Source organism: Somniosus microcephalus, chromosome 6 (assembly GCF_052327205.1).
Source record: "Somniosus microcephalus isolate GS21.2 chromosome 6, FLI_Smic_1.0, whole genome shotgun sequence".
Classification (NCBI taxonomy): domain Eukaryota; kingdom Metazoa; phylum Chordata; class Chondrichthyes; order Squaliformes; family Somniosidae; genus Somniosus; species Somniosus microcephalus.
In genome coordinates this window covers 232,938,012-232,950,538 of record NC_140992.1, presented here as the reverse complement: position 1 = coordinate 232,950,538, position 12,527 = coordinate 232,938,012, and the positions used below count along the sequence as shown (strand labels likewise).

Sequence of the window (12,527 nt, the reverse complement as noted above, 5' to 3'; positions counted from 1 at the left end):
AAATATTTGCTAAATCCAAATCTGCATCACTTGCAGTGATATTCTTTTCTAGTGCATGTGTCAAAATTGACATGCAGCACAAATGAGACTCAATATTCAGCAAGACATCAGTTCTCTCACACTAGTGTAGTTTAATGAAACTTGGCAAACTGACCCAATTTCAAACTCATTTCCAGTATACTGAAATGGAATAGCAAAGTGGCCTGGTAATATATAAGTCTAGACATTCACTTCACTAATATGCTCACAGGTTTAAGTCCTGCTGGAAGCTTATGCTACACTCTGCCAGCTGTGCTTACATTGTATGTTTTACTCTATGGTGAATTGGAATTCTCCATCTACTCAAGAGTGAAAATTCAGCATATTTGGCAGTGGTGTCACTTGTGCTTAAATCCAGGGTCATTGACCTCTGAATAATGACCAGAGTTATGCTGCCTCTTCAACATTGTAATTGCTTTTCTTGAAATTGCAGATGACAATCAGACTTCAAATGAGTGTCACACATCAGGATTAGCATACGTGCGAGAAAGAGGACTGAGTCTCCCTCTTCAGAACCCAATTTGGGATCTCTTAAAGCATTCAGCCTTAAATGCATATTTGATGTATATTTTTTTCTTTTTTTTCTCTCTCTCAAGGGATCAGAACAATGTAGCATTGCGGGTGGTAGTAAGGATTACAAAAGTGATAACAAAGCTCAATCTCAAATCAGATAGTAAAAGTAAGGGACATGATATTGAATATCAAACATCACACCCCTCCCCATCTTTGCCCAGCATCTCCAGCAAAAGAAATCCTGTTAACATGCACAAGTATTACATTAGACCGCACCTATCCCATTGTAAATTTTACAATAAGTGTGTAAATGCTAAAATTGGCATCAGCCATCTCACCCTGGTTGAATCGTACGTCTTGCCAGCCAATCACAGAGCAGTTCTGACAGTGATCATGCCAAGATTCAAATCCCAGATCTTCCCATCCTCACAACTCGATGGTGATGTGTCATCGCAAGTAACCTGCATTGGAAGATAAATGGAAGAAAATAGGGAGAAAAAAATATATAAAAATAAACGCTATTGGTAATTCAATAGTCCAGTCCACTGACCCGGAACAATATTGTGAAAAATTGAACCAGCAATAGTTTCACCAATGAAGACACTTAGATTTTATTGAATTAGTTATTTCATTTATCACAATGGCCTGGAATTTGCGGTTGTAATGACAGCAAAACTGTCAGCATTTGCCGTTATTACTGTATAAAACTGACAGCAACTTCTGACGTTCACACACGAGCAGTTAAACGTGGAAAGCCAGAAGTTGCTGTCAGTGATACCCTGCTCCTCCACAGGGTGCCCTATTGCAGTCTTCGCAGATGCAATCAACACAGAATCAGTAATTTGACGTGAACTTCAACATTTTACGCACTATTCTTGCTGTAAAAACCATCTAAAAAGTTAAGCCTTGTTGAATGAGGTGTAATTGAGTTTTTAAATGGCATACCAAGTCATAATTACTGCTGAACAACCTCTCTGGCCCTGAAAAATGAATCTTATAAGTATGGAGTATCATTCCCTCCATTCCATGATAAAAATTCCACAAATTTTTAAAATAATAATTTTTTTTTAAATTTAAGTTTATATTTCAATTTCTATATTAATCCCAGGTGTATGTCTCAATCTTTATTTTGCTTTCTGTAAAATTGTTAAAAAGTGAATGATAATCGGTGCTTTTTACTTCCTGATTTGCTGTCTGTGAGAATTCTTCAATCTAATTGGCTGCTCAGCCTGCTTGATGATGTCACTGTTGCTGGATGCCACAGATCCCCTATAGATGGCACCAGATTGAAACTGACATCGGAATAAGTGAAATCAACGCCACAGAGCCTGCTAAATCATTGTGGGCAGCTTTCTTCGAGGTCAGCGGCGACCGCCATCCCTTTACCGTTGACCACAAAATCTGGGCCAATATTTCATAGCATATAATTGCAGGGTAATTTTCTGAGTACATGCTGGTGGCAAAAGATTTCATTTGCCACCAGTACATATTGAAAAGCGAGGTATGCTGTTTGTGCTCTTCTCTCTGAGTTAAAAGTTTGTGGGTTCAAGCCCCACTCTAAGACTTGAACACATAATCTAGGTGACACTTCAATGAAGTACTGAGGGAGTGCGGTACTGTTGGTGCGGCCTTTTGGATGAGATGTCAAACTGAGGCCCTATCTGCCTGTGCAGCTGGATGTAAAAGATCCTCTTGCAATATGTGAAGAAGAGCAAGAAAATCTCCTGGTGTCCTGGCCAACATTCATCCCTCAACCAAAAACAGATGAACTGGTCATTCATTTCATTTGTATTTTGTGGGATCTTGCTGTGCACAGATTGACTACCACAAACACCTACAAAACAACAGTGAATGCACTTCAGAAGTAATTCACTGGATGTGAAGTGCTTTGGGATGCACTGAGGATGTAATAAGGCACTATATAAATGCAAGTTCTTCCTTTACATCTAAAAGGTGTTTTGTAGGTCACAGGTGCATTTTTTAATTGTGTTTCATGTATTACAAAAAAATACTTAATGCATACTTTACAAGAATACGGAGTTAAAATTTTGCAAAATGTTTAGCATTTGAGTGACCAAGATAATCAACAAGTACCCAAATTTGTATTGAAAATTTGCAGACAAGGGATGCAATTCTAGTTGTGCTTACTACTTTCTGTCAAATTAACATATTTTTATATTTCTGGATACCAGAGAATACAAGAATCGTTTGCACAGTCACTATATTTCCTAAGTATATTATTTCCTTTCTGTTACAAGCCATTGTCTTTCATCCTTTAATGGTACTTCATCCCGATTCCATCCCTCTTCCTGGCTGCTATCTCAGGCTGAACCAGACCATTCGCAACCTCAATGTTATATTTGACCCTGAGCCGTGCTTCCGACCTCATATCTCCACCATCACAAAAACCACCCATCTCATCTAATCTATTGTGGGATACCCTCATCCATGCTTTGGTTACCTTGAGACTCAACTATTCCAATGCTCTCCTGGCCGGGCCCCCATCTTCCACCCTCTGTAAACTTGAGCCCACCCAGTACTCTGCTGCCTGTATCCCAACTCACATCAAGTTCCGCACAGCAATTACCCCTGTGCTCGCTGACCTATATTGGCTCTTGATCCACCAACGCTTTGATTTGAAAACTCTCATCCTTGTGTTCAAATCCCTCCATGGCTTCGCCCCTATCTAACTATGTAACCTCCTCCGGCCCTACAGCCCTCCAAGAGCTCTGCATTCTTCCAAGTCTGGTCCCTTATTTATCAGTCACTCCCTTTACCCCACCACTGGTGGTGTGCCTTCAGCCGTATAGTCCTATGCTCTGGAATTCCCTCCCTAAACCTCTCCACTGCACCACCTCTCTCTCCTCCTTTAAGACTCTCCTTAAAACCTACTTCTTTAGCCAACCTTTTAGTCACCCATCTGAATAGCTCCTTCTTTGGCTTGGTGTCAATTTCTGTCTGATTACGCTCCTCTGAAGCACTTTGGGAGATTTTCCTACATTAATGATGCTATATAAATGCAAGTTGTTGTTGTAGTTGAAAGTTCCCTACAGAACAATTTTGCATATGCTGATGATCGTGGGAATAATGACCCCATTCTAGCTGCTCTTATCCTGGTTTCGTGCCATGGTCATGCCACCAACTTCTGATGCAACGGTCAGCAGCAAAACCAAAGTAAATTTGCTACAGCTAACATCTGGGAACACCTGGAGGCCTCAGAAAATCCAGAAATTTACTTTGGGGTTGCCATTAACTATACAAGACCCATGTGTCAGAAGCTGGTGGCATGAACACAGTAAACTATCAATGCAGAAGTAGCTATGACTTCCATATGTTTTTGATCAAACTATTTGATAACAGTATGGTTTCACCTGTGCCAAGCAGCATGGGTAAGAATTCTGTAGGAAGAGGCTAATTCTACAATGGAGCCATTATTTTCCTTTATTTCTATGGTTCTCGAGAAATAAAGTTCAAGTATTGCTCCATTTCCACTATACCAGAGTGTCAAACATATCGCACACATAAGACACATATCAACGATAGCAAAATACTGCGGATGCTGGAAATCCGAAATAACAACAGGAAATGCTGGAAAAACTCAGCAGGCCAGGCAATATCCGTGGAGAGAGAAATAGAGTCAACGTTTCAGGTCGAAGCCCTTCGTCCTGAAATGGTGGCTCTTTATCAAGTCTGACTACTTCTATAAAGGATTACAAAAGAATCTATAACTTCTCCTGTTTATAAGCACCCTGCTCTGTATAAAGCAGGCAGGAAACATTTTAGAATGCTGTGGACTGATCGACATCAAGTGGCAGACAGAGAACCAGCTGAGGAGAAAATTCTCACAAATAATGGAGGCCAACAAGAAGGCTAACAAAGGATAGAATCAAGTATATTCTACTTGAATGAACAGTATGAGTATCATAAGGGACAGCAATCAAATGAAATTATTTGAGAAGCTGAGTAACCATGGATGAAGGAAGAAATTTTGTCCCTGGAGAAAATTATCTCCTTTTTACTGTCTTCTAGCATTTTATCTCCTTTCATCGCTTTCCAACCCCCATGCTATGCTCTTTCAGATGGAAGGGTTGGCAGTCAAGAATAAGAACTTTAGTGTGCTTTCTCCTAATACTGCCCAGTATCAGCTATTATAAGGCAAGCTTGTAGAGTTGGACAATTCTCTGTGTTAAATGCTTCCTCCCTCCCAACCTGCACAATCCATCCAAGAACCTATAAAATGCATTCCCATCTAGGAAAACTGAGTTCAATTGACAACCAAGCCTGGAATTCCAGCCAAAGGCCTGAATGCGAATATATCAATATTAGTATTAATGGCAAGAGCAGTTTGTGGATAAATCAGTAACAGGTTCTAATGCAGATGGAACAGCAGAAAGTTAAGCTTACATATAGAAAATGAATGCATGACTTAGCTGCACAGGAAGTTGCTGAACATTGTGTTTGTTGCTAAAGTGGGGGAGATCCCATGCATCACAATTGGGAAAGGCCTAAGTTTTACAGATCTCTATCTTTAGTGGAATAAATATAACATTTAGCAACTTCCTATAAAGTATCTTATTTTTTAACAATGTATGAGTTCTAATTTCATATTATATTTTCTTAAAATGTGAAAGAAACTTACTTTATAACAGTGGAATTTTACTCTGGTACAATTGTCTTTTTATATACTTTTTTTGTGAATTTTGTCAGAACAACTTCCCTTTCAAGCACCATGTGTCAGTATCAAATACCCTCAGGTCTGATATGAACAGGTAGATTCGCACTAAAGATCTAATTTATTGTATCCAGCAATGTGTATTTATCTTATTATCAGAAGAGAACCTCATACTCCACCAGCATGACATTTTTTCTGCATCCTACATGACCTATGCCATGATCGATCAGTGCCAAATTATGGACAGTTTTGTGCTGTGGGCCAATGTCCATTAGGAAATGGACTGTGGCTTCTCAAACTCATTTCACATAGGTATCTTACAAGACAGAAGAGACTTTCATCCCATCAGCTTGGGTTGGATTTGAACCCAAGTCCAAGAGGCCAACGGTCATTATATAATCCACTATACCATCCAGACCCCCCCCCCCACCTATCAGAATACTATCAGGTAGTGGCATGGTTGTCATGGTAACAGTCAGCATGAAGATATGCAATTGTTACAGAATGTCAGCCATGTAGAGTAAGCATGCTTTGTTTGTACTACTGTCACCACAGAATGCTCAGCGGCAATTATTAGTTGTGAGTTGCTATGATTACTGTTGGCACTCATTGTTGCCAAGCACAGAATTGATGGGATTCATGCAATTGCCATGGCCTCATAACAAGTTATCTCCAGTCATGCCATAAATGTTGTATTTCTCATACAAAAGATAGCAAAAATTAATCACATGGTAGTCATGTTGAATATCTAGATTGTATAATGTAAAGCATGAAATATTCTAGGAAACATATCCTGAAGATTACTTTTCTCAAGTGTAAAGATAAGGCAGCATGCTCAATTTGTTGTGAAATTCATCTCCCTATTGAAGGAACACAATATGAAGCATCATTATGAAAGTCCATAGAAGGAAGCATATCTGAGTTGTCAGAGAATTTTTCAGAGGACATGGTAGTTCGCAATTACATTCTTATTATAAATTGCTGAACTGTATGTGAAAGAGTGAATAGATGACCATAGGAATCTTCACAACTTCTGCCAATGCAGTTTAGTCAGTAAAGTGATGTGCATCCCGAGTTGAAATCACTATTACTATTTGTTCTCTCTCCTGTCAATATTGCACCTGATAACCAAACCAACATCAATTCACCATCTGGGAAAAGTCTGAGTGTGAATGCAGGCGAGAAGGCTAAGTGGTCATGATAGACTAGGGGCTAGAAATTCATTATAGCCCAGGAATGGGTGGCATCTTTAGAAAAGTTTGAGAATTAGCACCAGATACTAATACTTTAGACTGCACGCGCAATTCGTGCTAATTGCTCAAAAGAAAAGATTGGAGCGCTAAGTCAAACGTTAAAGCCCAAGCTCATTGGTGTTACAATCAAAGGGTGGACCAATATCACGTGCAGTCTAATCGCAAGTCATCATTGCCACAGGCTATTTCCAGTTCTTAAAGGGGAGGTTCATTGATGCTGCAGAACCTCATTCTCAGCATTGCTGGCTGTGCAGCTGTCTCAGCAAGCAGCAACAGGTCAAGTAGAAGGAGCTAGATGACTCAAGCAGTTGTACTGATGGCAGATCCACACCCCAGGGAGAGAGCCCACAGATTCTGCGATCAAACATTGGAGGCATTGGTCTTCACTGTGGAGAGATGGAGGGCGGTGCTCCGCCCAGCAAGTGGCAGGAGGCCCTCGCCACAAGTCTCCCACGCAATGTGGAGGGAGGTAGCCCAGCACATTTTGGGCAGCACTGTGGTCCCCAGGACCCACACACAGTGCAGGAATAAATTTAACAACCTCACTCGGGTGGTCAGGGTGAGTCAATGCTTCACCAAATGCTACATACCACCATCTGAACCACAGTCTGCACACACTGCCCAAAGCACCACACACCCAGCACTCACCCACCAACAATCTCTACCTACCAACACTCACACCCACATCTCACACCTTGCACACAATGACAGTTATTCAACTATGGCAGGCACATCACCCAAACACATTGCTCCACACTCACTCACTCACACTTTCCTTTCTCTTGCAGCCCAAGGTGGCTCACAACAGGAGGGAGCAGGAGTGCACAGGTGGGGAACAAGCCGACACCCAACCACTGTCTGCGCTGGAAGATAGAGTGCTGCAGATTATTGGGTGCCAGGTGGTGGGCGCCATGGCTACCGGTGACGTTGACCCCCTTGGGGACAACAACGGTATGTTCATCCCTACTCCTTCTTCTCACATCCCACTTCCCCATCACCCCACAAGCATTTTGCAATTTCCAGCTAATCATGCTGTATGCATGCATTTCTCCCTTCCTGCCCCCTTTCCCTCACCTTAACTCAACTCTTGTGCCTTTATGCTTTCAGATAATCAGCAAGCACCTGAGCAGCCTATCCCTGAGGGCACCGTTGAGAGCGAGGCGGGAGAAGAGGATGAGGAAGAACACACCGCATCACTGCATGTCTCACCCGCAGGCACCAGCTCAGATACTGGCACTACACATTCTTTAGAGGCTAGTATAGTAACGGGATCTGCACAGGGTGAGGCACCAGGGATGAGTGGGCTGCAGCATGGCCAGGGGAAAGTGTACCTCAGGGGCCAGCTCCCCGGAGGGCGAGTTCGCGTGCAAGTTCTGCTGCACAGGACTCAGATGAGGACCTTGATGGGGAGGCCTTTAGAAGAAGGGTGATGGGCATGTACACTGAGATGATAGGTACAATGGCAAGGGTGCCAGAGAGCCTCTCGGCAATGCCAAGGAGTATGGAGGAGTCCGCCTCCAACATTACACAAGGCTCTGCGCACACCATGGAGCCCATCATTTCTAGTCTACAAAGGATGGTAGACTCCAACAGAGACCGTGGTGACCCAGACCTGATGCCATGTGTGATGGGCAATCTGGCAGCTTCCAATGCAGCACAGGCGGAAGCAACACAATGTCTTGCTGCTGGAAGGCTGATTGAGTGGCTGCCTCCTCCCTCGCTCCTGTTCCTCCTCCTCCTCCTCATCCTCCTTGTCTTCCACTTCCTCCTTGTCCTCCTCCTCCTCCTCCTCTCCCTCCTCCTGAGGTGGTCCCACAATCCCTGGTGGCAAAGGCTGGACCCTCATGATGGCCAAGTTGTGGCGCATGCAGCAGACCACCATGAAATGGGACACCCGCTCAGCCGAGTACAGGAGGACTCCTCTCGAGCGGTCAAGGCAGCGGAACCATTGCTTGACCACCCCGACGGTCTGCCCAATGATGATCCTGGTGACAGCATGGCTCTCATTATATGAGTGCTGGGCAGGAGTGTTGGGGTTGCGGAGGGGAGTCATGAGCCAGGTGAAGAGCAGATAGCCCTTGTCTCTGAGTAGCCAGCCGCGAGCTTGACGTGGTGGCTAGAAGAGTGCTGGCACACCGGTTTGGCACAGGATGAAGGCATTGTGGCTGCTGCCAGGATAGCGGGCATTCATATTGAGGATTCGCTGTGTGTGGTCGCACACCAACTGCACATTAAGTGAGAGGTAGCCTTTGCGGTTACGGAAGATGTCAGGCCCGCAAAGCCACGTGGGTGCAGTCAATGGCGCCCTGCACCATGGGGAATCCCACTATCCTGGCAAAGCCACATGCACGCTCATCCTGCTTCTCTCTGGTGATGGGGAAGGAAATGTAATCCCTTCTCCTACTGTAGAGCACCTCTGTGACCTCCCGGGTACAGCGATGGATGGCGAACAGCGAGATGTTAGCTATGTCTCCTGTTGCAGACTGGAAGGATCCACTGGTGAAGAAATTGTGGACGATGGTGACCTTAACTGCTACTGGGAGAGCCATGGTCGCCCTGGTCTGAGGCTGGAGGTCTGGCTGCAGGAAATGGCAGAGTTCTGTGACCACCTCTTTGGTGAAGTCTTCTAATACACTGCTCCTCGCTTAATTGGAGGTAGGAGAAGTGCTCTCGGAATACCCTCGGAGGGTAAGGCATCCTGTTGAGAGCCCTCATGGTTCTCCTCCTCCCTCTGGCCACATGTTCCAATCTTTCTCGCTGCCTCTGCTCCCTCCGCCGTAGATCCTAGAGGGCCAGGTCGACTGCCAGCACAGCCCCCATTAATGTTACCAAGTGTAGCAGTTTGATATTTTGTAAGAATAAATATAACTACTTTTTAGTTACAACAGCACTCCTGATACAAAAGAACCTTTAAATTACTGAATTAAACTGTTTCACAATGTCAAACTGTCAAGAAAGCAATGAAACTCCACTAACCTGACAGCCGCGACTCATTACTCATGATCCCTTTAAATAACGTCCCTGGAGCTGGCTTCCGCCTGCTTGACGCCTCCTCTCCCTGTCGCTATTGGGACGAGGCACTAAGGTAGTTGGCAAAAATCAATTTTGCTGATCGGGCACCCAGTGAACGTTGCACGCTCACTGACGTCATGATCTGCCTGGTGTTGAAGTCCCTGGCGGTAACTCATATCGGCAGTGCAATGGCGGGGGGGGAGCGGAATTTGCCGTGCGTCACTGGACTCGCCTCACCCCGGCACTACTGCATCAGCGCCCCATTACCGTCCTCTGCAGGAGTGAACGGGAAACGCTAACCAACCAATTTTTTCCCCCTAGTAAGTTATGTGCAGATGCAGTAAGTGCAGCTTTGCTAGTTCAGAGCAAATCAATCAAAATATCTTTCTGATAATAATTGTAAGGCTGTCACAAATTTTGAAATTTATGCTTTCTTTTTATATTTAAGATTCTTACAGGACATCACATCTGAGAAACTGTTAACCAGGAGACTTTGATCTATTATTACACATCTTCTAGTCAGATACATATTTAAATTGTGAATGATCAGCTTCAAAGCGGTTCAAGTGTACTTTATGTAATAATTGGATTTCCTGCACAAACTGCAATACCATTAATTCAGTTTGCTGAATATACCGGTTGCATGAAATACGTCATTGTTTAATATCACACAGATGTCATTTTGTTGTTGTTGTTACGTGTTACATAAATGGCTGGCTGGAATACAGGCAAGGCAGAAGTGAAATCCTCCAAATCATTCCCAATATCATCACATTATAGCTGTGAGTGCAAATTATTGGCTGTTATTCCACTTCAAAGGAAATCAGTGGACAAACCAGGGTCTTGCAGTTCAGTGCTGAAATTTTGAAGGTTGGACAGATGAAAGACTCTGTGTGATTTACGTATTTTATGTAAAACTCCCTACCAAAAGGATACAGCTCAACACGTTAATCTGATACTGAAAGTGACATGAACTATTTGCTTCTGCTATTTCAGTACTTAGGACTCTTGTCTCTTTAATTCCTAGAGTCTCTGTCATATTGGCTGGAAAAGGATGACTGTCTGATGATTGTGCAGTACGTAATGTAAATAGTGTTTTTGTGCTCTGTAGTGTTAGCTTCATTCTCTCTGTTCCATAATTTTACTTAGGTTTTTTACTTCCATCTTACCAGTTGTTTTTAGCCTGTAGTAGGTCTGGCTTGCATTTAATATTTCACCAATCCAAAGTGAGTGAGATAATATAGCATATGACTATGTTTAATCCAGTAGCAGATTATTGCAAGTGTGATAGTGTCACTCCCTGGGCCAAGGCAAGCCTGCAGGAACAGATAACAAAAAGAAAAGCCGTAGCTTCTAGATCATGGGGACCAACTCTGCTCATGGGACCTGTAATCAAGTTGTTGAACAGAAAATGGTACAAAAGTACTTGAAACTGTAACAGGGTAAATGGAATAGTTTGCAATGACTTGCTCTGAAAAAGGGGTGTAAGAAAATGCAAATTTCCTAATCAATGATTCGGAAAAACTAACACATCAAGGACTGAGACAAGAATTTCACATGTTTGGTACCCGTAAATATTTCAGATACTGTTCATCAGTAGCTAAAATGATGAACTAGTTTCACAATGTTCTTGTAATAGCTGTCAATAACTTTGAACTTATTCTTGATAGGAATGTTTACTTCTATTTAATCGGACTTGTCCATAACCAGCATCAATACCACTTGATAATCAGTTGGTCATCTCTTCTGCTTCTCCTCCCCTCCCCAAGTAAAGCCCTTTCCATCCAGCATTCCATCTCTGAAATATCTAAGAATTGAGGAAAGTCACTCAGTTAATTCCTCCCACTGACTCTGCTTACAGCTTGCTCTACGGGACCAATTCGGATTTTTTTTTTTAAAGACGAAACTCTATGTTAAAGAATTTCAAAGTTGGGCATACTTACTTGCCGGCTGGTTTCACCATAATGTCAGTGTTAGAGCTATAAAACTCAATATACACACAATACCACAAATATAAACTCTACATGAACCATGCATGAAGCAGTGAATTGTTTGAAAGGTGCATTTACAATGTTAGTGTTCAGAATATCTTAACTCCTAAAAGGATGGTTTGATTAAAAGAGTTATTCTAAAAATGAATTTCAAGCCATTCACTCAATATAAAAATTTACATAATCTTCTGTACGGAGTTTAATATTGACATGTTGAATTAAGAGAACGCGTTACATCGCCAAATGATATTTGATATCAAAATTGCAATTATGCATAGTGCAATAAGCACACAGGCACCCAATTGGATGTTTGGGTATATTGTGATCATGTATGAAATCTTGTTTTTAATCAATGCTAGTAACAAACGCTGTCCATATCAGTGATTTTTATTATTAGGAGAGCTGCGATAGGTGACTCAAGAACGCAACACGAGATGACAAACACATTACACAGAAATTCGCGAAGAATACCGTAACTTTGCACCGCAGCGTACGTCCTTCACTTCCCTTCTTTCTAGTTTCTTATCGGGTTTACAGTTAGCCCGGGCTATTAGATGATCCCGAAGGTCATAAGGAAAATACATCTACATTTCTTTCAGCCGCAGATTTGCCACCTTTTCAAAGGTAACCCTCTTGACCGGTGGATCCTGCCTTTATGAGGTTTTTTTTCCCCCTTCTAGGATAAAGATCGGGCGAGAGAGAGAGAGAAAGCGAGCGATTGTTCCAGCGATCAAGCTCCCCTCTCTGGTCAAGAGATGCTAATTCACAGGGTTTGGGTCTGTCTGGCGGTGCAATGCTATCATTATCAGGCAAATCAGCCATGCGTTTAATGGTGGAATCAGGAGACATTTGCACTCCCAGGATCACCATGACATCATATGTGAAACAGCCAAGCATTAGCGCTTGTCAACTGAAGAGGTCTTAACCACTCGACTGATGTCTCGGAAATGGATGTGCACTTCTCTCCCACAGTCCGGAGCAGCCAACTGGCTAACTTTTTCAGGGGGAGGAGGGGGGGGGGGGGAACAAAAAAAAACACGATACAGG

The 12,527-nt window shown here is 42.9% G+C and overlaps 1 protein-coding gene across 11 annotated transcripts in view; it reads right to left on the bottom strand.

The window, feature by feature from the left end:
* znf536 (zinc finger protein 536) overlaps positions 1-12,527 on the bottom strand; it is a 417,096-nt gene that overhangs the window by 400,997 nt on the left and 3,572 nt on the right. For all 11 annotated transcript variants that reach the window (XM_085991555.1, XM_085991562.1, XM_085991559.1 and 8 more), the window contains exon 2: positions 891-1,013. The gene's annotated coding sequence lies outside the window, so the exon portion shown is untranslated. The remainder of the gene's footprint in view (positions 1-890; positions 1,014-12,527) is intronic.